Raw genomic sequence first — 23,162 nt, 5'->3', positions numbered from 1 at the left:
ATCTAAAGTATCTATCTATCTATAGTATCCATATCTAAAGTATCTATCTATCTATAGTACCCATATCTAAAGTATCTATCTATCTATCTATCTATAGTATCTATATCTAAAGTATCTATCTATCTATATCTAAAGTATCTATCGATCTATAGTATCTATCTATATCTAAATTATCTAGCTATCAATAGTATCTATCTATCTATCTACAAGTACATTCAACCAATACTACGTTTCCTCCAGTCCGTTATGAATGCAGAACTCTGAGTTAGGGCTGCACGATTATGGCTAAAATGCTAATCACGATTAATTTGATCAATATTGTAATCACAATTATTATCACGATTATTTGTTGTTGTTAACCAAAACCTTTTACAGTCACATAGGCTTATAACTGCTTTCACATGTTTCACTCATGTTGAAGTTGTATGTTGTATAGACATACAGCTGTAACACATGGAAATGAAATTGATCAGAAATAAATAGCCTAGGATATAGTTAAAAAAAAAAAGTATCTCTGTGAAAGCTCCTTTACTTGTTTTCAACCACAACTGAATAAAAGAGCTAGGGAGAAGGGGTGGGGGGGTACTCAGAGAGAGACAGCTGACTCACGCTGTCACTCTACCAACTGAAGTTAGTTGCATTCAATTACTTCTCCTGTGTTTGTCGCCGTGGCAACCGCGATAGCAGAGTTACCACGGAAACACTGGTACAAATACAGGTTTGCCTCTCATGCTTAACAATATACAGTCCCTGACAAAAGTCTTGTCGCTTATCTATTTTGTAGAAACACCTGCTATTAACCTGACATAATTAATCTATTGGTGTAAGAAATAGCTCATATGAAAAGCTAAAACCCAAATGATGTTCAATGCACTGAAATAAATTAGTTTCACTAAAAAAAGATTTATTAAACAAGACAGAAAGGTCAAATATTGGCAAGACAAAAGTTTTGTTGCCTATACATAAATTGAACAAATTTACTGCAAATATTAAAATATGTCAGCAAATTAAATAGTGGTGCTGTGAGATCCAAATTATATCTTGTATGACTTCCATGAGCTTGAAAGACTGGATCCATGCGGTTTGGCAAGGATTCAGACCATGTGTTGATGAAGTCATCAGGAATAGCTAGGAAAGCAGTCTTGCTGCCTCCCAGAGTTCATCATATTCTTTGGTTTGGTCTTCCATGCTTCCTCTTTCATCCTACCCCAATCTGCTCAATGATGTTCATTCTGGTGACTGGGCGGCCAATCCTGGAGCATCTTGATCTTCTTCGCCTGAGGAACTTTGAAGTGGAGATGGAAGTATGCGATGGAGCACCATCCTGCTGGAGAATTTGGCCTCTTTTATGGTTGTGATAAAGAGGTAGCTAAGATGTCTTTGTATTTGAGACTATTGATGTTGCCTTCCACCCTGCAGATCTCTCGCACACCCCCATACTGGATGTAACCCCAGACCATGATTTGTCCGCCACCAAACTTCACTGTTTTCTGGGTGAATCTGGATTCATGCGGGCTCCAGTAGGTCTCCTGCTATATGTGCGGCGACTGTGGTGTAATTCAACAGAAGATTCATCTGAAAAATCCACTTTCTTCCACTTTTCCAGCATCCATCCTTTAGCAAGCTGTGGGCCTTGGCAAATGCCACACGGTTTTTCAATTGTCTTTTGTTTAGTTCCGGCTTCTGGGCACTGATTCGACCATGGAGGCCATTTCGAGACAGAATCCGACAAACTGTTCTGGTTGACACAGGGACGTTAGGTGACCAGGTCTCTCGGAGCTCTGCTGGGCTGGCCTTGGATTTTCGAGCCAACAAACGGTCCTCTCGAGCAGTTTTCTTGCGGGGTCTGCCTGACCTGGGCTTGTCAAAACGCCTCCAGTGTCTTCAAATGTTTTTTTATCCTCTGTTCTTGACGCTGAGACACATTGAAGGTGTCTGCCACATCAGCAGTGGATCTGGTCTTCAGCCTCTTGATAATCCAACTTTAGTCTCAGGTGAATCTTAGGCATGTTTGCAGAGGTCTAGTTGCAGTTGATGTGAAGGTCTAGTGTACTGGGGTTGTTTTTATACACACCTGAGACCTGATTGATCCAATTAGTCCCAGGTGAAGCTCATATGACAAGGCGACAACACTTATGTCTTTGCAAAAATGGACTCAATGGGCTTTACCAAGCTGTGAATATTAGAATACTTTTTGCCAGTTTCTTTTTGCACTGAAACATTATTACAAAAGCTGTTGGGATTAAATGAGCCATTTCTTGTAAATAAATCTTGATTAGAAATATATTTCAGCGGCACTTCAGGTCAATTTGTACACAAGCGACAAGACTTTGTCAGGGACTGTATATCGTGTATAGTTATTAGTATAGGTTGTGTAGAAGCTAGCTGCTTGTCTGGGTGATTTGCTTATATAACTGTTTATGTTTGTGAAGAAAAGAAGGATGGCCCTCAGAACTAACTATGTTTGGTACTTTCCCTTTCAAACGACTGAGATGTTTTATGGACGGTCTGAACTAAATTGCACATTAAACCTTTCTTAAAGTCTTAAAGGTCATGTGTGACATCTGTTGTTAATGTTAATAATGTATCCCACATTATTAAATGTGTATGCTTGTATAGATTAATGTCTTTTTTCCACAAAACGTAGTTTGTCATTCTGCAGAACCTGAAGAACTCTTTAAGGTCGGGCTGTTAAAATAAGAGGAGTGAGTCCGAGTCTGATCTGGCGCTGAGCTGCAGGGCAGGTGGACCCTGAGTTCTTGCTGCCAGGGTTGGTCTCTGTCTTAAAGGGCTGAGGATGAATACTACGTCTCTGTCTTAAAGGGCTGAGGATGAATTCTACGTCTCTGTCTTAAAGGGCTGAGGATGAATACTACTTCTCATGAGTATTTTAATAATGTTCCTAACACTTCATCCGTTCTATGTTGTAGATGCGGGGGGGGAAACAAGAAATAAAAACACAAACTCTCAAAACCAAAACTGCAGATCCGCTCACTGACAGTCATGAAGTCGTTTCCTGTATATCGGTAGTTTAATGTAAAAGAAATTCAGACACTTTAGGATCCATTTCTGTGTGAAAGGGCCGCACACACGACGTAAAACACAGAGACTGTCCTGTTTGTCTGTGTGTAGAGCAGATAGTTAAGTTCTGGCTGTAATAGGCCTGTGTGGTTAACTCAGCTGCAAACCCAGCAGTAGATCTCTATCTTTGGATGGTCTGGAGTCCGGTCAGGTCTACCCGGCAACACTGAAGCTCGGGATGGGATAGGAGCGCCAACCCTCTAATACGCACCCCCCCGCTGCTCTCTGCCCGCTGTCGCCAGTTTGGTGATTCTGGTGAAGCGTAGTGTTGAACATCCGCTCCTCTTACGTTACGCGTGCAATGGAGTCGGCCTGCAGAGTTAAAACACTTCTATTGGAGGATTATAATATATGGTCTACTGGTAAAGCATCATAGATCACTTTAATGGGGGGGGGGGCACATTTTGTCCCCACCGGGCATAAAGTAATTCAGCAGAGTCAGGGACATGTAAACCAGAAAGGGGGTAATCCCATAGACCGTTAATATTAATAATATAATCAATATCTATACAGTCTATGGGTAATCCCACGCATTCCTTTATTTCTTTCAGCTAGAATATAAAGTGCAGCTTCCAGCATGAAGGGTATCCCACAATCCACTGCAACGTGAGGTCACACAGGTGGGACGCCGCCTGTGCTCCAGAGACCCCCAACAATGTGAGTAGAAATTAAATTTATTTCTGCTGCAGTCAGGAGAAAGATGCTTTTATTGTTTTAATTTGGAGATATTCTTCTCACCCAAGATGGAGGGAGCGGTGAATGTAAAGGTAATGTCAGACAAAACAAGGTGTTAAGAAAAGGAGGTAGTAAATATTACAGCTAAATGTACTTAAGTATCAAAGTAATTTGTCACACGGAGGCCCCTTGGAGAGATACCTGCTGCTGTACAAGTTGCTGATCTTCAGCTCATTAGATGGTCAGTTAGCTCCATCTAGTGGACAGATAGTAGAACTCCATCATCTGATAAACTCAGTACACAGAGACCTCAAACTGTCTGACAACAACAGGAGGTGACAAATGTGAAGGAGGATCAGTCATATCCTGATCATCCAGACAGATTGACATCTGGTAAAAGGTAAATGTCAAGAAGTGAAAAAAAAATACTAAGGTAGTAGATATTAACAGCTAAATTTACTTAAAGTATCAAAGTAATATGTCACATACGGAGTCCCCTGGGAGAGACCTGCTGCTGTACAATTGCTGATCTTCACTCATTAGATGGTCAGTACTCCATCTAGTGGACAGATAGTAGACCTCCATCATCTGATGATCAGTACACAGAGACCTCAAACTGTCTACACAACAGGAAGGTGACAAATGTGAAGGAGGATCAGTCATATCCTGATCATCCAGACAGATTTGACATCTGGTAAAAGGTAAATGTCAAGAAGTGAAAAAAAAGTACTAAGGTAGTATATTAACCGCTAAATTTACTTAAGTATCAAAGTAATATGTCACCGGAGGCCCCTGGAGAGATACCTGCTGCTGTACAAGTTGCTGATCTTCAGCTCATTAGATGGTCAGTTAGCTGGTACCACAGACAATAATACACTATGGCTAGATACTCAGCTTGTTTTATCGGGGTTCAGTTCTCAGTTTCTCATCTCTCAGTTAGATAACACGTAGCAAAGTGTAATTTAAACTAAAACATTGGTGCTTTGAACACTGTGTGTACAAATAAAATTACAAATACCTACACGCAAGTTGCTGCTGATGGATAAAGCTGTTAATGCTTCTTGCGTTAAGCGCTGTACAGACGGCGTTATGATGCAACCCGTACCAATGTTAAGGGCTGGTTCCCCCTGCTGGGGCGCTGCTGAGGTCCTCTCCTTGAAATTCATGAAGTCTCAGGGCAGCCAGACTACCGTGTACTGTGCCGTGACGCCGGGACTCAAATGAAATCCGGACGGCACTTCAAGTAGGAGAGGGGGAGACTATACTTCAGGTAGAGAAGGGGGAGGAGTCTGGAAATACAAAAACACACTGGGTCAAACATTTTAGGGATTCAACTCTCTGCTCTATCTCTATCTATGATGTGATGTTTTCAGATGAAAATCTGATTTGTGGTAGATTCCAGAGGTTTTTTTTACATTGGGGCAGAACAGAGTCCCTCTGAAGTATTTTGCCAACAACTAACCCTCTTCCAACTTCACCACCACAGACACCTTGCCCCTCCAACATCACCCACTTCCCCAGACTCAGACCTGGACCCTGGTTGTTAACTGTGGTCTCTTCCAGGTGACCTCATGCCCAGAGTCTTGGACTCGGAGGGGAAACTAGTATTTCAGAATGACCATTTACTGCATGTGCAGAGCTGCAAAGTCCTGGTTCAGGGGTGGAACCAAGTTGGCAAGACGGAGGAGAAAAGTTAAAAAACAGCCCTGCCCTTCCTATTATGATTTAGATTTACCAACAGACTCCATGTAAATAATCAGTAGTTTTATGATTGGAAAATACAAAGTGGAAAGAAACTAAATTAAACTATGAGAATCCATCTTGCTTCGTCTTTCCACTGTTCCAACAATCACCACTCAGGTCTGGTTGAGATAACTCTTCATTCCCTCACTTCCATGTGGAGATATGCAGCTCTACACACGAGGCTGGTGGGTTTGGCGATGGTGATTTCGAGGCTGTTTCATGTTAAACTAAAAGGATCTTAAAGCCCTGACACATCAATCCGAAAATCGGCCGTCGAACATTTAGAAAGATATCTTTCTTTTGAAATGCTTTTCATCTGTCTAATCAATTGCAAAATCTCTGTTACATACGTGTTTGTGTTGGTGTGTGTGTCTGTGTCTAATAATAGTTCTTAGCAACACCGTCTTAGCAACACCATCCGGCAGCCTGGTGTGCAGCTGCCCGGCCGCTGCCCGCTGGTCAAACTGTGCGGCCTCTGCTCAACCTGTACGGCAGACTGCAGCAGCCTCCTATTTCCATAAAAATTGGATTGTTTCGTTGCTGTGTGTTTTGAACATTCAGACTAAATCTAATTTATTAGCTTTTCTAATTTGGGATTTGGTTTTTGGCCCCAATTAAAAAGTAGTGTAAAAAGTATTAAGGTTGTAAATATTAACAGCTAAATGTACTTAAAGTATCAAAGTAATATGTCACACGGAGGCCACTTGGAGAGATATTTGCTGCTGTACAGGTTGCTGATCTTTAGCTCATTAGATGGTCAGTTAGCTCCATCTAGTGGACAGATAGTAGAACTCCATCATCTGAATTATGAATTGATACTATAAAAAAATTGAATTGAATTGAATTGATGGGGGACTTCTCTCACACTGACTGGCTCTGTTATGAACTGTGACGGCGTCTTCACATCAATGCACATCGACTTCAGGACTGACGAGGGACAACGAGCAGCTTCTTCTCTCCCAGTGTCTCCTGGACACATGAAGGAGGAACGTGTCTGGAAACTGACCTGAAGAGACTTCAGCAGGTGAGAATCCAGTTCTGGATGTGCTACCTGGTTGTGTATGGTTTGTAGGGACTGCATGTTTTGGGCCTTGCTAAAAAGACACGGAAAGCATAGCTATAGAGTCCATATCAAGATGCTATAATATAATAAAACTAGGGGAGGCAGGCGATACAGCTCGATCCGGTTGGGGAGAGTTCTAGCCTGAACAGGCTCCTCTCTTTACCCTGTCTCTCTAACCCTGGTTATGCTTTGATAAAGCTTATAGTTAGGGCATAGAACTGAATATTGTTAGGGAGTGAGGAGTCACAGCGTCCGCCTAACCCGGCCCACCTGCTTCTCGTCATAGTTGTCAGATCTATCTATGATATATTCCAGAATATAATAAACTAAAGGGAGACTTGGCATACAGCCCGATCCGGTTGGGGAGAGTTCTAGTCTGACCAGGCCCCTCTCTTTACCCTGTCTCCCTTAGTTATGCTGTAATAGTTTTAGACTGCTAGGGGACTTCCTTTGACATACTGAGCTCCTCTCTTCTCTATCTTTCTATTTTTCCATTTATGTGCATCCATGTCCCAGAAATGCTTGTTACTAACCTAGCTCTGGGGAGTCACTCCCTGGAGTCCTTATGTTCTTTTTTCCCCAAGCATGTTCCCTCGGATCTGGGAGGCTCCAAAATCATGGTAGCAGCTGTCGCCATGGTCCCGCTACACGTTCTGCGATGCCATGTTCATCCTGCTACACTCTGCGGTGCCCAGCTACGTCCTGCTGTGCCTTGTAAAGCCCACAGTGCCCTGCTATGCCATGAACTACTACAAAGAACTGCTACAAACTACTATTTTTTCTACTTTTTTGTTATTTCCACTCTTCATTTTAACCCCAACCGGCCCGTTAGACACCGCCTACCAAGAGCCTGGGTCTGTCCGAGGTTTTCTGCCTAAAAGAAGTTTTTCCTCGCCACTGTCGCACTGTTGCTTGCTCTGGAGGAAACTACTAGAACTGTTGGGTCCTTGTAAATTCTGGAGTGTGGTCTAGACCTGCTCTATCTGTAAAGTGTCTCGAGATAACTGTTGTTATGAATTGATACTATAAAATAAAATTAAATTGAAAATGCATGTGCAAAACCAATCTATGATTAATACAAAATACTGTCAGCTGATGATAGTGGGTTTTTTTTGTCATTGTGTTATGATTGACTAAATGTTCCTGTTGGAGGAGAACATGTGTTAGTGTTTGGAATAATTATTTGATTTTGAAACATGTTTGCAGTGTTTTGTTAGACATAGTGTGTTGTTAGTGTATTATTGTATTTTGAAAATTAGTTTTGGAGTTTAGTTTACAATGTGTGATTTTGAGTATGAAATTAACTGTTTTGCCAGTTTGGTTGTTTGGGTGTGTGGTGTGTTAAGAGTTAAGGAAACTTGTTAAATGTATTGAAAAATCTGTCATAGCAATTGTAGAAACTGTAACTCCCTTTCATACAGTGATGAGATTTGGATACTTTCTCAGACTGTGAGGTAACACATGGTGGAGGCCCAGCCATTGTTTTGCTGCACCAACGCATATTCAACATAGAGTGTGTGGGGGTATAGCTCAGTGGTGGAGCATTTGACTGCAGATCAAGAGGTCCCCAGTTCAAATCTGGGTGCCCCCTGCAAGGATGTGTGTAGGTTATATTTATGACTGTTGTTGATACTTGAAAAAAGCATGCATTAACTAATATTTCTTCTTTTCAGAAGCCCTTGTGCTTTCTCCCCTCTCAGACTTCCTTGGATTGTGGTGGCACCTGAGTAGTGGATGCAGCTCCAACCGTGGTCCTGCTGGACGCCCTGCACTATTATTGCTACTATTATTTTAGTAATAGTTCTATTACCTTTACTGCTGCCTTTTTATTCCGTTCTCTCTCTCTCTCCTCTCTCTCCTCTCTCTCTTCTCCTCTCTCTCTCTCTCTCTCTCTCTCCCAACTGGTTGTGTCAGATGACTGCCCACCATGAGTCAGTTTAGTCTGAGGTTTCTGCCTGTTAAAAAGACATTATTCCTCATACAGTGAGAAAAATAAGTATTTGAACACCCTGCTATTTTGCAAGTTCTCCCTTCTCAAATAAATAGTTTAAAAACCATACATTGTGATTTCTGGATTTTTTTTTTTTAAATTATGTCTCTCACAGTGGACATGCACCTACGATGACAATTTCAGACCCCTCCATGATTTCTAAGTTGGAGAACTTTCAAATAGCAGGGTGTTCAATACTTATTTCCTCACTGTACTAGGTAGACAGTTTATTACATTAGCAAACCAGTGGATTTGGAGGGTGGCCTGAAGTTTTGGCACAAATGGCCGGCCAAACACCTTCAAGCTGCTGGTGTTGACGCACTGGGTCACATGCCCGCGTAGGTGAGCAGAGACGATGGCCTACTCGTCACCGCCGCACTCCCCCGATCCTGGTTCCACCTGTTCAGGCCTTCCAGGAGGTAAAGATGGAAATTCAGCGCATTTGTACTGGTTCCTGACAAAACAATAAAATTTTAATAGTCCATTAAAAAGGTCTAGCTTTCCATCTAATGATTTTTTTTCAGAAAACACTATATAGGGTGTTTTATGATGTACTGTAAGGGAGACACCAACCTGGAATGAACCTGTTCAGGTGGTAATGAAATGATTCCAGAGATACTTGGTCAGGACAACACTCCCCTTCTTGGTGGTATCCGTCTTTGTATAAAGCTGCACACCAGGCAGGTCCTGCACTTGACGTGGCGTTGCTGCACACGCCAGATTGCTCCATGCGCACCTGGTCCAGCAGTGGCACCCCCATGAGGTCCCTCCCGTTTGCCACTCCCAGCTCCTGCAGCAGCCGCTCAATGAGGCTGATGGTGGCCTCCTTTGGTCTGGCCACTCCCCAAACTTTGTCTGCAGCTTGCTGGACCCCTCACTGACGCAGAAGCCACAGTCCACATACAGCAGCAGTGGGGGTGCAATAGCTGACTGATGATAGAAGCTGGACGTGCATTGTCTTGTTCTTACATGTCAATTGGATTCTGACTTTGAATTCAAATATTTGGCATCCAAGAAAATTTTTGAACTGATGATGTATCAGTCATTTTGCTGGTGGTTTCTCTGTTCACAGCAACAAGCTTGATCATTGACATAGAGTTACCCACCACGTATCACAAAACTGTTGGGTGGGGCCTTATATATTTGCTTGTATTACATCAAGTGACCTGCATACCAATGACCGCAAAGATTAATATGTACATGGTTTGCAGAACCGTACTTTCTAATAGAGGTAAGGCCAAAAAGTGAGATGAAGAAGCCAAAGAGAAAATAAGGAGAGGAGTGCCGGATCTGTTATTGTTTTTAGGAAGCAGATTTACAGCTATACACTTTGCAAATCAGTGTCTCACCCTGGCCGCCATCAAAGATGCCATTTGAACCTCCAGAAACTTGCTGGTAAGAAAGAACATGCAGATCCCCCCGGTGCTGTGACCAGGATTGCTGGAATATCTAAGTAGTATGTTTTTCATGATTGTACTTTTGTTTTTGAATGGTACATGAACATATTTTAAAGAGTGGTTTTATATCTGTGCTGCAAATTTTTACAAACTGTTTTGATCACTTGAGGTATTTTCCGTGTAGTCTTTGGTCTTGGACAGTTACCTTGCAATCTAAAACTGTATATCCTATTGTCTCTGGAACAACAGTTGGCAGTTGGAGGAGTAATGGCTCTTTACAGTGAATATGCAGAAGAAGATGTTCACAAATTCAGCCAGGTAAATGCTCAGCCCATATTCACACAGACCTAAACTTGCTCACTTAATGCTGGTTATAATATTCTAAAATCATGCAAGAAAAAATGACAAAGAGAGATAACATTTTTTGATAAAATATTAGCTTTTTCCTTGCAAAGGTTTTCTTCCAATAACATTAACACGCAAACCATTAGTTATGGTGGTTGTTTTTGTCACGATGCGGAAAACCGATAGCTGCAGGTAGTGTGGCCGAGTGGTCTAAGGCGCTGGATTAAGGCTCCAGACTCTCTGGAGGCGTGGGTTCAAATCCCATCACTGCCATTTACATATATGACATAGCTGGAAGGTGACCAAAGTGATGTCTTAAAGCTGTATCATCTGGGTTGAACTTGTTCCTTGTTAACCTGAGGTTCAACGATTGGTGAAACCTTCCTTTCCAGCACTTTAGAGTAGAAATCAACAAATATTGTGATAATCTCCATATTGATCAAACTAATCGTGATTATCACTTTTGCCATAATCGTCCAGCCAAAGAGATCTAATGTTTAATCCAACCAGGTTGGGCAAGTAACCTTCTGCTGTCTTCTTCTTGTAAAATAAAGCAAGTAACATCACTCAAAGAAGCTACTGCGATGGCTGGGAATCAAACCCAGGTCACTGCTTGGAAGGCAGCTATGCTCACCACTATACCACCATCGCTGTGCGATGCAAAGTTCACTTCAAATCTTGTAATACATCTGGGCATTGAGACTGTGAAGTGCACTCTATCACTGAGCTACAGGCCCAGTCAGAAAATCCCTCCAGGGGGCCCTGTGTTATCACATTCACAAGAATGGGAAGTGTGTTTATATACATTGTCGCCCTTCGATAGCTCAGTTGGTAGAGTGGAGGACTGTAGAAGTATATATCTGAAATCCTTAGGTCGCTGGTTCAAATCCGGCTCGAAGGAGCACTCTTTTCAAGAGTTTCCCTTCACATATCAATAAGTGTTTCTGATTCTGATGTAGAGATGGACAGATGACCTAAAAGCATAATACTTCTTGCCAAGACAGAACAGAAAAAAAAAGAAGCGGTGGGGGAGATAGAGTTAAGTCCTGAAAGAATAGAGAACTACAGATAAAAGATGTGAAATAGTGCCAAGTGTGAACAGAAAAATTGGAAAAAACTAGCTTCTCTTCTTTCCTGTTTTGTACACAACCCAAAGTTTTACAAAACAAATATAACTTTCCCCGAATCCCTCAGTTGAATCACAGTCAATATTTGTCTCACAAACCATCTCAATGTCCAATTTAAATAATTTATCCAACAGAATTGAAACTTGAACTTACCCTGCTGTTTGAAATTGCTTCCTTGTCGTTTTGGATTTCAGAGTGGAATCAGCGAGCCCTCAGTGGTTTCTGTCCCTCTGTCTCTCAAAGATGTTTGGCGAGGTTTAGAGGCAGGTGATCATGAGATCCCTGGATGTACTGTCATCAGTTACCAGCGGAGTCCCGATCTGATCCCTCCTTGAAATCCTGCCGACAACGCCAAGTTTGTGGTGGACGTTTCTTGAACAGCGAGGGAGGAATTTGGTTTGAAGTAAGACTCTGTTGAACAGAATAAAGACAGGCTGCAAACTGGATCAAAGTTTAGTCTCCGGTGAAAGTTGAATTGTTTTCTGCTGAGAACAATCAAAAATGACAAGTGCAGCTCTTACAATGCACCAAGTTACAGAGTAACAGTTCTGTGTGAATACAATCAGTAATACACTTCTTTATATCCAGTGTCCCCAGAGGAAGAAAAAAACCCTGGTATGTAAAACAGTTTAATCTTAAACAAAACAATTAGTGGACTTCAGGCAGACAGTTGGTTCTATTAAGTATTTGTGAATCTGCCCTCCTTGCGTTAAGTTTCTTGACCGGTCATTCTATCTTATCTGAAAAAGAACATCTTGTCTCTGTGGATAGGCTCTGGTCTCAACCTGGACCTGCTATGATAAACACTGCTCTAGAAAAACTGTTTCTTTCAGACTTCACGCCATTTATCCTATGACAAAAGGATAGATCCGCTGTCGGGGTCTGATTTAAAGGAAATGGTACTCTTTAAAGTGTTAGGGTTTTAGCGTTAAACTAATGAGTAGGAATTTGACAAATCTAAATCAACCAAAAACTAATTCTTTCAAACATTACACCTGAATCCTTCAACTCTTGATCTTTCCCTGACCGGGAATTGAACCCGGGCCGCGGCGGTGAGAGCCCCGAATCCACTAGACCATCAGGGAGTCACATCCATCAAATTTATCTTTGTAGATGTGAGTTTCCTTTTCACTTACTGGAATGACTCATATTGTTTTAGGTGAGGAATGGCTCCTGGCTAGAGCTTCAGAAGGCAGGACATGACAGATTACACATCTGTCACATAGTCAGTTTGTAGTCTTAAATACCAAGTCTCTTGCTGTTCCTTGACTAGTTGGTCCCCCCTGCTTTGCATCGCTCCAGGTAAGTAGAAAGCAATCTGTTATGCACCTTTGCATTGCACTAAAATGTCAAAATTTGGACCTGAATCCAACAATAACATTACTTGACACTCACATACTGTAAGTCATTTAGTTAGCTAAGCGTTCAGAGGATGTGGGAAGAAGCAAGTCAAGAACAGGTTTTGAAGGACTTGCCACAGACAGTGAATGCAGCAGTAGATATGTCTACTGTGTACAAACACATGGTAACTTTACATCTGTTGACAATAAAAATGCTCACAAAACACTTTACTTGCAATTGCGTTTCTTGTATGTATGTAGTGTTCCTCCTACATACAAAAACTGGTATGTTCTTTATTCCCCACATCATGTCTCAGACATTAGTTCCAGATGAAAACATTAGTTGTCAGAGTGGGATTTGAACCCACGCCTCCAGTGTAAACTGCAACCTGAACGCAGCGCCTTGGACCACTCTGAAAACTCACATTTTCAGAAGGACCTGTTTAAAAAATGATGATATAATCATTTCATGATATAGTAGGTTCTCAGTCATCCATGTCATAGTTAACAAGGGAAGGTTTCTCAACTGTCAGCCCAAATATATGGGCGTTCAATTTTTACACAGAAGGGTTAGACACAGAGCCCACTCACCCACCCATATCTGACAATTGAAAGCTGTGGGGAAGGGGGGTTCCAAAGCTAATAGACCATTCAACAAGCAGTTCTGATGCACTATACTGACCCATTCAGGAAACACTGTGTACTCTGACTGCAGCAAGTTCATATTTCAGTGATACCTAATTTCTATGGTGATTACGAGACTGAACGCAAAGTGTGTATCCCCCATGTACCTAAGCCTATCACTTCCAGTCAACACTGTCAATTTGAACTCCTTTCAGTTACATTAACGACCAGGTGACTCCTCAACATGCCCCTACCAACATACTGTTTACAGTCTAAATGGCCAAGGACATTAAACCTGTAAGCTAACTTTAAACTAGATGTGGAACGTTGAAAGGTTGATCTTTTTCACCTGTGCTGTGGCTTAAAAACAGGTTCCACCGAGATTTGAACTCAGATCTCTGGATTCAGAGTACAGAGTGCTAACCGTTACACCATGGAACCTTTATTTACTAGCCTTGAGGCCGCAGCCTTGCCATTCGGGTCCCTGGCATTCAGCAATAAATAAACAATTTTTGATCAACCCATATCCATTGCATGCTTAAAATAACATACTGGTTAAAGCCCCGCCCATTTCAAGACAACCCAACCCACTTCCAGGTTAAATCCTGTCCACTTCTGGGTTTAGCCCGCCAGATACAGATACAGATAATTCATATGGTTTATAGATACAGATACAGCTGTACTTGCACATCTTTATTAAACACTTCTTGCGTTAATCCTCCACTTTTTTCCTTTTTACGTACGTAACTACAGCTCTGATTTAATACAGGACCAATGTCAGAGATCGTACAGATCTTTCTGCAGACTTTCACCAGCTAAATACCAATTCTTATACGGGAGTTGAACCAGGGCCACCTGGGTGAAAACCAGGATTTTTCTTACTATTAGAAGTCTTTAGGAGCAGCACCAAGACCTTTTGGACACCACTTAGGCCAAATGAATGTAAAATCAAACTAACTGAAAGCTTTCTCAGATGTACGATTGTAGTCTCCAGAGGACTCCTTAAGAATGTGTGTAAAGGTTATTCAGGCAGAATCCAGACTGCTAGACCATATGAGACTGATACGTTGAATAATAACAGGGATTTTATGAATACATCCATACATATGACAGGAACAGGGCACATAAATACATACATCACTTGTTGATAAACACTGCAAGAAGTCTGGTCTGGCAGTCAAAAATACAATAATTCAAATTCAGATTTTCAAATTTTCCCCACCACCATGTCTATTTAAAGTTTTACAATAGTGTTTGATCATAGAGACATATATTATGTCTATTTATTATCATTATATCAGTTAGGTTTGGGGACATGCATATTCACCATAGGGTACATACAGCTCTTATTTAATACAGGACCATGACACAGATCTTACAAATCTTGCTGCAGACCTTCATCGGCTAGATACCATTCCCATACCGGAGTTGAACCCGGCTACCTGGGTGAAAACCAGGAATCCTAACCGCTAGACCATATGGGACTGACTAGATATATAACAAGGATTTCATGAATCATTTCATAGTCTGGCTGGAAACAGGCCTTCTCTTGAACGTGAATGAAGAAGCATCTTAAGTAAGTTGTATCTTGAAGCTTTTGAGTGTTCTTTAGGTTTTTATCTGCTTTAACTATTACCGGACAGCGGGGGCACGGAGCAGAGCAGAGCGCCCGTTAGGGAGGAATTCTCCTCCGTGTTCAGCTCCATTTTGAACCTGTAAGCTCACTTTAAACTAGATGTGGAAAGTTGAAAGGTTGATCATTTTCACCTGTTCTGTGGCTTAAAAACAGGTTCCACTGAGATTTGAACTCAGATCGCTGGATTCAGAGCCCAGAGTGCTAACCATTACACCACGGAACCTTTCAAAGTATTACTTGTGTTTGCTTGGCAGCTAGAAGAGCTCTTATTCAGAAAAGTGATATTACTTTTTAACTTTGATTTGTACAATAGCAGTGCAAGCATTTTGCCCAGGTTTGATTTTCAGCCAACACCAGCTTTTGAAGCCATACACAACATTAACATTACATATTTTTCTCTAATTCCGTGATCTCACAAAATTCAAAAAAATCAGAAAATCTTCAGGGGCTGTAGCTCAGTGATAGAGCACATTTTGAGTGTCAATGCCCAGATGTGTTACAAGATTTTCAGTGAACATTGTGCTGTCCAGTGATGGTGGTATAGTGGTAAACATAGCTGCCTTCCAAGCAGTTGACATGGGTTAGATTCCCAGCCATCGCAGTAGTTTTCATTGTGTGGTTACTTGCTTTTATTTGTGAAGATTACCAGAAAGGTTACTCGCCCAACCCGATTTGATAAAATATTAGATCTCTGTTATGGTACAAATAAGGGAGCATATCAATCAATCAAGCTGCTTCCACGAGGATCCACAGACACAGGCAGCACTTTGCCTGTTAACTACTACTAACCAATTGAAAAGTTTATGAACATTTGTGCAAACAGATATGGCACAGCTATTCAGATTGTTGTGACCAGTGGTTAAGGTGATGGACTTGAGATCCTTGGGGTCTCCCTGAGCAGGTTTGAACCCTGCTGATAACAAAAGCATTCTTTAAAAGTGGTAGCAACCCATGACACATCACAGTTGTGCCTTCATGAACAATATTGTGTTATCTCAAGTTCTGGAAGCAACCTTTTTCATCCATGTGTTACAAGATTTGCAGTGAACGTTGTGTTGTCCAGCAGATATGCAACAGGTGTGCCAGTTTTTTGACTTTGATTTATATCAGCACAACAAGCACTTTAACAGTACATGTTTTACAGTTTCTATTTTACTGTATTTATGTGCTTGTACTGTTATGTTTTTGTTTCTTGTATTATGCTCCAGTTTTATGAGTGTTGCGGCAGGTATAGCATTGTAGAGACTTCACTTCAGACACTAGCAACAGATGCTTTGTTAAACATCAACAGACTGGAAATAGCCTTACTGATGATACAAAGTATATGAATTAGCAGAGGATGGTTTCGATCCATCGACCTCTGGGTTATGGGCCCAGCACGCTTCCGTTGCGCCACTCTGCTCTGCAGCATCTAACCAGGCCTTGGAAAATCTGTCATTCACATTTTGAGGGAAGGTGGCAACCAAAGCTCCAACAGCTTACAGGTTGTAAAGTTAAACATTTTTGTATACCTTGCCACTATCTTTTATGTGAGCTTCCTGATTACTCACACATTGATTATTCACATGTAACACTTGTGATTGGCTGGCGTTTTAAAAAAGGCATTGTGAGTACAGATATAAACATCAGTAAGGATCTACCAAGTGGCCTCTTATCATTTTAGTTTGGAGACCCAGTGAGGCTTACCGTGATGGTTTGGACTGGGTCGACTAGGGTTTTCTGCTGCTCTCGAGCAGACGGCTGTACTCACTCTGGTTTCTCTTCATAACACCAAGTCTTTCACCTTTTACTAAAGACTTCCTTGGAGGGGAACAACGATGCGTTGAAACTATTTTGGTGGGCTTTGCTGTTTGGCCGTGCCTGGCCGACAGGACTCCCCCTGACTGTGACCCGGACCGACCAAAAAAACTTGGGGTAAATTCAATTGGCAGGGGGATGGGAAAACAAATTGGCCAGACACGTTAGGGAAAGTTGGGCAGGGACTAGGCTACTGGAGACTTAGAGGACTAACACTAGAAGCAACGGTTTTAATCTTCTGTTTTTATCCCACCCAGAAAAGAGATTTTGGACCTGGAATGAGCCATCTTTTATTTCCTGTGGAGGTCCAAGTGGGAACAAGTGCAAAGAAGAGTGATGAAGAAGCCAAAGGATAAAGGAGGGTAAGGAGTGTCGGACCTGTTATTGTTTTTAGGGAGCCACGGCCCCATCCAGAAATCCTAAGACTGCAGCTATGGCACGGTTCTGGTTGGGATCATACCTCAGAAGATTGAAGACCTTACCCTCTGATCTTAAAGTACCTGGTAGGGATGCGAGTACAGCATTATCTGTATCTGTATCTGTGTCTGTGCTCGGACTGGGCGGGGCCTAACCGGAAGTGGACAGCAATTAATCCGGAAGTGGGTCGGGTTGTCTTGAAATGGGCGGGGCTTTAACCGGTATGTTATTTTAGCATGCAATTGATATGGGTTGATCAGAGGCGGGGAAGACTGTGTTCTTCGGATCAAATAGATTGAATAAATTAGAAAATAAAAATAAAATCTCTGACAGGCAGAGACGCGATGTATGAAAAAGGAGAGCCATGTCCTGCTCATTGTTCCTCTTGTTTTTTTCTGTTGCGTGCAGTTGAAGCAGGACATGAAAATTGCCAGCATGCTCTACTACAATTTTAATTGTTCCTAATCTGGGTTAATTAATATTAAACTTGATTTTAAATTTCAGATTACGAAGTAACAGATGCTGCCTTCAGGGCTCGCCCGGAGCTGAACCCGGGACCTCTCACACCCAAAGCGAGAATAATACCCCTAGACCAACGAATCACGTAAAAACATTAAAATAGAAATTTTCTATCAAGTCAATGTGATCAGTCAGTGACTCGAAAGGCAATTGTTAAGTAGTTTGTTTGGCATGTGGTGTTTTTATGGCTCCACTGCCAGATTGAGCTTTCTGACTATAGGTTTCTTCAGCTTCAGGTTTGTTTTTAACTTCGGTTTGTAGTACTTACATACATAGTAACCAGTAGATTTCTGGTGAACGTGGGTTTCAGACATGCTGCTTGGTTTAAATGCGACTCCCGTTGCATCTCTGCCATCGGAGAGATGGCAGACAGATTTTTTGACAGTCAGCTGCCCCCCCACCCCCCGCCCCCCCTCTCTCTCTCTCTCTCTTTCTTTCTCTCTCTCTCTGTCTCTCTCTTACTCACCACACACACACACACACACACATACACCACACATACCTGGTGTGGAATTAGAAAAAATAAAATAAGAACCAAAAACAAAGTTATTACTAGATTACAAAAAGAAACAACACACGAGCGCAAATGACTAGGAGCCAAGTTACCACAACAGTGCATGTAATGATCTGGCGCTGAAGAGGCGGTCAGCCCGGGTTTATGTATTGCAGTGGGTGATGAGTGATGAGGAACAGCTGAGTGATGACGGAACGTAGATGGAAAGCCACGCCTCTAGATCCCCTGGAACGCCCTCACGGCAAGACAGACAGACAACACAGAAGAAAGGAAGACACGACACAGGTTGGCAATGCAGCAGACCACAACACTTAGCCCTCGTGACAGGAAAAATCCACCAGATGACCTTCTATCCAAGCAGGGAGATGAGTACAGAGATTTGGGTGCTAGCAAGATGGATGTAGGTTGCCTATTGTCATTTAAACTTACCAGCAACATTGTTATGATAGAAACCTGCTTGAAAACAGCCACAATTCTTTTTGAAGAATTGTGCATGGAACACAAGAGATTGGAAAATTTTTGAAGCATTCAGGCATGCCTAATGGACAACTCATCTAGCAGAATGTGCAACTTTACACCTGAACAGGGACTTGAACCCTGGACCCTCAGATTAAAAGTCTGATGCTCTACCGACTGAGCTACCCAGGCTTCTAAACCTGCCACCTGTGGAAAAAACAGTCCCTGAACTACAAATGAAGTAAGTGGTCACTGTGTCCAAACCTTTGTTATAGAAGTTATATATCATAACTTTAAAGATAATTGCAAATTGTTGACCCAATTTTCAGGACCCAGAGACAGGTCCTACTGTCCTACTGAAAATAACTCTACATCCCCCACCTCTTTTTTTTTTTTTCTTCGAAGTATTATGCTTTTGGGTGGTCTGTCCATGTCTACATCAAATCACTTTATAGATCCCCGAAGGGAAACTCTGGAAAAAACTGCTCCTTCGAGACGGATTTGAACCAGCGACCTAAGGATTTCAGCTTCTTGCCTCTACAGTCCTCCGCTCTACCAACTGAGCTATCGAAGGGAGCTAATAAAGTATGCTCTGGAGGGAAACAAAACATTCATAAGCTCGTAGATCAATTGACAAGTATCCCACCCAGAAGAGAGATTCTAGCCATTTTTCAGCCAGGGGGAGTCCTGGTGTCTCAGTAGCTGTCCACAGCCCATGAAAATTGGCAAGGGTCTTGCTTCTATTATTTAGCTGCTGTTAATAATCTGAGTCTAGTTAAGGACAGCATATTTGTTTTTCACAAGTACAAAAGGCTCAGCCTAACACCAAAGCCCACCAAAAATAGTTTCAACTCATCGGCGTTCACCTCCAGGAAGTCTTTAGTAAAGGCAAAAGACTTGTGTGTTCTGAAGAGAAATCAGGGTGAGTACAGCCGTCTGCTCGAGAACAGCAGAAAACCCTAGTCGACCCAGTCCAAACCATCGCGGTAAGCCTCACTGGGTGTCCGCTTTCCAAACTAAATGATAAGAGGCAACTTGGTAGACTACTTACTGATGTTTATATCTGTACTCACAATGCCCTTTTTTAAAACACCACCAATCACAGTGTTACATGTGAATATTCAATGTGTGAGTAATCAGGAAGCTCACATAAAAGATAGTTGCAGGTCTACCAAATGTTAAACTTTACAACCCATAAATTGTTGGAACCTTGGTTGACTCAGATTACCAAAGCAGAGTGGCGCAGCGGAAGCGTGCTGGGCCCATAACCCAGAGGTTGATGGATGGAGACCATCCTCTGCTAATTCCTACGGTTTGTATCAGCATTACTTCTATTTCCAGTCTGTTGATGTTTAACAAAGCAGCTGTTGCTGCAAGTGTCTGAAGTGAAATGTCTCCACCTGCTGAAGAGTAAACTTAATTGCATGACAAGTTGATTTTCATCCATAAATATGGAAACTACAGTACTCATACCTGCTTTAACACCACCCATAAAACTGGAGCATTACAAAATAAATATACTGCACTACAGTACAGGTAAATAACAAACTGGAGTGTGATGCCATATACTACCACAGTACGAGTACATAGTGAAACTGTAAAAATTTATACATTTAAAGTGCTTGTTGGGCTGTCTGATAGCCTGAGGTATAAAAACCACTGAGCTACATCCCTGGAGGATGTTCAGTTTTTTTTTGGATTGTTTTCTGATATACTTAGACTTATCTTTATTAATCCTTTTGGATGACTCCCTCAAGGAGATATAAATATCACTGAATAAAAGAAGAAACTGTGGTAAAACATGTAATGGCTTGACGTGCTTTGAATTGGACCACTGAAAAAATCAGTCTGCATGGCCACATTATGTTTTCACAAGTGCCAGTAAAAAGGTAATTTATCCATCTTCCATCAAACACGGATCACAGTCTCTTGAGTTGACTAGTGCACCCACAACCAACATGGAGCTAACATGCATGAAATCTAGAAGTTAACATCACCAGAGATGAGCTGTTTGCTTTCACACAAACATGCCCCTTTTGTGCAGGGGGGAATTCCGAATAGTATAAAGAAAGCTAATCTGACAACAGCCACATTAAGACAAAAACAAAGTCAGCCAATTATAACTAGGTTATCTTCGGCTGCTCTATGGTCTTTCTGCAGAAGGATAAATCCCAGAGTTGGCTCCCTCAAGGTTGTTTAAACAACAAATGTCCCTGGGTGGACTTGAACCACCATCCTTTCGGTTAACATCCAACTGCGCTGACCTATTGCGCCACAGAGACTGCACCTGGCTGATGTTTTATGAGCGGAGATCGATCTTTAAGCCACAAGCATTTGCTTTTTGGCTTTTTGAAGTTGAGCTGCACATGTATGCTTATCAGGCTATTTCCTGTTACCCAGAAATTGGGGAAGCTGACTCATGCGGAAATGTAGAAGCTGGACGTGCATTGTATTGTTCTTACATGTTAATTGGATTCTGACTTTTAATTCAGTATTTGGCATCCAACAAATTTCGGAACTGATGGTATATCAATCATTTTGCTGGTGGTTTCTTGGTCACAGCAACAGCTTGATCATTGACGTACAGTTACATGCCACGTATCACAAACTGTTGGGTGGGGCCTTATGTATTTGCTTATATTACATCAAGAGACCTGCATACCATGACCGTCAGAGATGGCAAAAGTACTTCCCTGCCCAAACTCAAGTAGAAGTACAGATAATTTTGTTAACAAATATTCTGGTAAAAGTAGAAGTACTGATTTAACTTCTTTACTCTAGTAAAAGTACAAAGTACAGGCTTAGCAATTTACTTAAAGTATAAAAGTAAAAGTAGTCTTATGAATGACAAAGCTACCTGGACCAGACAGAGCACGCTGAGAAACTTCAGTGGACATGGAAAAAAGGCTCTTTATTCTTTATATGTCATTGGCTACATTTTAAATGGCTTTCTCTGCCACAGGCCTAAACATATATAAAACATACATAAACATAAAGCTTATTTATTGTGACAGAGACTGGGACTTCAGGTTAATAAGATTCTGACCCAGTAGCAAGATATGCTGTGCTTTCCCTAGATACTCAACCATGACAACCCGGACAACTCCCAAAAAACTTCCGGGAATTTGTGAGAACATGGCATCATACATCAAATGTTACCATAACCTCAAATTCACCAACTGTGAACCAACAACCCCAACTCCATCATTCTTCAAAACAACCCAAAACACCTTATCAACACAGTTTGTCCAGCTTATGAAAACCCACTGACCAACCAACTTAAAACTGGAAATGCAAAGAACTGGACACATACCACCCTCCAATCCTGGAGTAACATTACCAAAAAAAAATGGAAACCTGCATAAACAACCTTGCTCCACCTCTAGAGAGAATTGGGACCAAGCATTACCAGTTGCTATAAGATGGGCAAAAGAGATCTCAAGAAGATCACAAACCAAACAATTGCTGAAGCAAAAGGAAAAATCCTTAACATACAAAACCCGACAGAACCTCCTGCTGAACCAACCCCCCACACAACCCCTCAACCCCCAAAGAACATGATAATGAAGACCCTATCCAACCAATCCAACAATTCCACACTCACCCCCAACCTAACAAAAGACCTACGGAGACGGCTAAATTCTCCTAGACTTTGGATCCCCAATGGGACTCAGCTCCCCACAACCACTCTGGTCTCCACAACCACTTTATACCCCTGAAAACTTATGCCAGCAGGCCAACAAAGCACAATGATGAGCCAATCCTACCCTTACTACCCCCACCAACAAACAACACAAAACCTCAAACCACAGAATCCTGCTCCCTATACGATCCCACGACCACCTAGGTAACAAATACCTAAACTGGACCCTAAGCTCAGCAAGACAGATCCTGATCATAAGGGATTCAAACATTTCCAGACTGCCTCCTATTAACGACCCCCAAATTCAGGTTGACTGCTATCCAGGCGCCACCTAAGCCATGCAGCACACCTCCTGAAAAACAAAACCCAAACCTCAGACGATATCCAAAACATGATACTCTCATTCGACTGAATAACCGTAAAATAGGCAATCCTACCCACCTAAAAAAGACCTGCATGCAATGCTACGAGCTGCCAGGGATACATTCCCACAAGCAACAATCATGATCCCTGTGGCAAATTGTTGGAGCAGTTTACCACAGGGATCATGATTGTCCCTCAAGGACAACATTAAACTCCTGAACTACTTCATCAAGGAAACCGCTTGCCAAATCCCAAGGCTACCAAGGGAATTATTCACCACAGGACCTGACAATCTCCATTGGACCATCCACACAGCCAACAAAATGTGGAGGAGTTGGAAATCTTTTTGGCCTAACCCAGACAAGGAAGTTCTGAACCTCTCTTCAACACATTTAACACATTCCCAAAAAAGAATCCTTAAAAAAGGTCTTT

General features: G+C 41.9%; 7 non-coding genes across 7 annotated transcripts; 4 read left to right on the top strand and 3 right to left on the bottom strand.

The window, feature by feature from the left end:
* The first annotated feature begins 8,081 nt into the window (after positions 1-8,081).
* Positions 8,082-8,153, top strand: trnac-gca (transfer RNA cysteine (anticodon GCA)). Its single transcript has one exon. It is a non-coding gene; the product is annotated as a tRNA-Cys (tRNA).
* A 2,332-nt stretch (positions 8,154-10,485) lies between these two features.
* Positions 10,486-10,567, top strand: trnal-aag (transfer RNA leucine (anticodon AAG)). Its single transcript has one exon. It is a non-coding gene; the product is annotated as a tRNA-Leu (tRNA).
* A 540-nt stretch (positions 10,568-11,107) lies between these two features.
* trnay-gua (transfer RNA tyrosine (anticodon GUA)) lies at positions 11,108-11,195 on the top strand. Its single transcript is given in 2 exon segments — positions 11,108-11,144; positions 11,160-11,195. It is a non-coding gene; the product is annotated as a tRNA-Tyr (tRNA).
* A 5,572-nt stretch (positions 11,196-16,767) lies between these two features.
* LOC116681403 (U5 spliceosomal RNA) lies at positions 16,768-16,881 on the top strand. The gene has a single exon (XR_004330011.1). It is a non-coding gene; the product is annotated as a U5 spliceosomal RNA (small nuclear RNA).
* A 1,962-nt stretch (positions 16,882-18,843) lies between these two features.
* trnak-uuu (transfer RNA lysine (anticodon UUU)) lies at positions 18,844-18,916 on the bottom strand. The gene has a single exon. It is a non-coding gene; the product is annotated as a tRNA-Lys (tRNA).
* Positions 18,917-19,210: 294 nt separating this feature from the next.
* Positions 19,211-19,298, bottom strand: trnay-gua (transfer RNA tyrosine (anticodon GUA)). Its single transcript is given in 2 exon segments — positions 19,211-19,246; positions 19,262-19,298. It is a non-coding gene; the product is annotated as a tRNA-Tyr (tRNA).
* A 237-nt stretch (positions 19,299-19,535) lies between these two features.
* Positions 19,536-19,650, bottom strand: LOC116681404 (U5 spliceosomal RNA). Its single transcript, XR_004330012.1, has one exon. It is a non-coding gene; the product is annotated as a U5 spliceosomal RNA (small nuclear RNA).
* Between the last annotated feature and the right edge of the window lie 3,512 nt (positions 19,651-23,162).

The sequence above is a fragment of the Etheostoma spectabile genome, unplaced genomic scaffold (genome assembly GCF_008692095.1).
Source record: "Etheostoma spectabile isolate EspeVRDwgs_2016 unplaced genomic scaffold, UIUC_Espe_1.0 scaffold00018613, whole genome shotgun sequence".
NCBI lineage: Eukaryota > Metazoa > Chordata > Actinopteri > Perciformes > Percidae > Etheostoma > Etheostoma spectabile.
The sequence above is the reverse complement of the archived record's forward strand: the minus strand, read 5'-3'. Positions and strand labels throughout refer to the sequence as shown.